Source organism: Sinocyclocheilus rhinocerous, unplaced genomic scaffold, assembly GCF_001515625.1.
Source record: "Sinocyclocheilus rhinocerous isolate Xijiao unplaced genomic scaffold, SAMN03320098_v1.1 scaffold797, whole genome shotgun sequence".
NCBI lineage: Eukaryota > Metazoa > Chordata > Actinopteri > Cypriniformes > Cyprinidae > Sinocyclocheilus > Sinocyclocheilus rhinocerous.
The window spans coordinates 391,603-393,400 of record NW_015632978.1 but is presented as its reverse complement, the minus strand read 5'-3'; the positions used below and the strand labels follow the sequence as shown (position 1 = coordinate 393,400).

Below are 1,798 nucleotides of genomic sequence, written 5' to 3'. Positions count from 1 at the left end.
GTGAACTGTATTTAAAAAAAAAAAAAAAAAAAAAAAAAAAAAAAAATCACACTTTTTTTTTTTTAATGTTCACGAAAGTTTTACATGTTCACATTTATGGAAGAGAACATCACAAAGAGAACTACATTTATGACTAGTTTAAACAGCGGAGGCTGCTCAGTGTCTGATACGGGTTGATGATCTTTAGCCAAAAAGCCATGTGTTGACTGTGAAACAGTAGACTTTAATTATATGCATTTATTGTGTAATTACTACATTTCCGTGTCAATCCATGTTAAATTTTACCACGAATAATGCGCTGTGTCACTTTAATTCAGCGCGTATAGCACAGCAGAAATAGATTCTGTGCGGAAACGATCGCAGCATGACTGCTGCAGACGCACCGCTCCTTCTGTTCTGTTCTCGTGCTCCATTTAGGCGCGCTGCATTCTGATTGGTTCGGATAGCATACTGCGGGAGGTCGGGGACGCGGAAAATCGTGCTATAAAGCGATTTAGAAATCGCGCAAGCTCAAATCGCGATTTTATGATGATTTCGATTAATCGCACAGCCCTAAAGGCAACCATCTGTGGGTACTTCATGTGAATCTCTCAAACAAATCCAGATGCTGAGAATATATTCTAGCAGCATCTGTGTCATAAACTGCATTTAATTTGTTTACTAGACAAAAAATTTAAATGTAAAATCTCAGTTTCAGATTACACACACACACACAGTTTGTTTAAAAATTCTTAAATATTTTAGTGAATTTTTGCTTTTTTCTTACTTTCTAATATTATATATATAATTACAATTTACAATTTATCAGATTTACTATCATATATAAACACACAGATATATTTATATGTACATATACTTATATGTGTATATATATATATATATATATATATATATATATGCACTATATAAATAGATTTATAGATATATACACACAGTATACATACACTTTAAACAATTAACAGTTAACATACAATTTAAAATATTTTAATTAATTTTATTTATATACAGGTGCATCTCAACAAATTAGAATACTTCAGATGTGTACTCTTTTCCCTAGTCGGGGATGTCCTCACGGTGCACTTGAGTGTTTGAAATGCAGAGTGCTTGCTCAGCCTGCCGAGAGCTGACCCTGCAACAACATCAAAAGCCTCAGATGAGGGTAATTGGAATTTAGATAAATATCACCTTCCCCCCTCCGTCTCTCCGTCGCTCAAATGATACCGGGGTAGCGGCGCCTGCCTATCCATCTATTAATTAACCTGCCGGAGTCGTAGCCCTGCGCTGCGGCGAGCGACCGGAAGACTGACGGGTTTGATCATAGTCCAATTTTTCCCTCATCGATCACAAAGGGAGCAAAGAGAATGAGGAAATTACTACAGCGGGAGAAAGTGGAAGAGGGGGTCATTTTTTTGCTCATTTGGGTGCTTGTTTTTTATCGATTTGAAGTCCTTGTGAGGGCCCGCGCTTCAAGGACTGGGTGAATGAAGCTCTTAAGTGGAGCTGGATTCATTTCCCATCTCTCTTGTTCTCGTTCGCTCTCACTCTTCCAGAGTACTGTACAAAAAGGATGTTCTTTTTTTGTTCACTGGAACATCTTCCAACAGCTAGATTATTTCTGCAAGGACAAGAGATGACAAGAGCCTCTAATTCTTTACAATTCATTCAGCTACATTGGTTGCATTTTGATAGACCACAATAGATCTGGTTATTGGTATTAACAAAAACCTTAAATGGTAAAACTTGGTGGTAAAAACATGGTAAAAATATATAAAATGTATTATAGAAATAAAAAATATAA

The 1,798-nt window shown here is 36.2% G+C and overlaps 1 protein-coding gene across 1 annotated transcript in view; it reads right to left on the bottom strand.

Moving 5' to 3' along the window:
• LOC107743094 (plexin A3-like) overlaps nucleotides 1-1,798 on the bottom strand; it is a 182,559-nt gene that overhangs the window by 115,869 nt on the left and 64,892 nt on the right. The window lies entirely within an intron of this gene.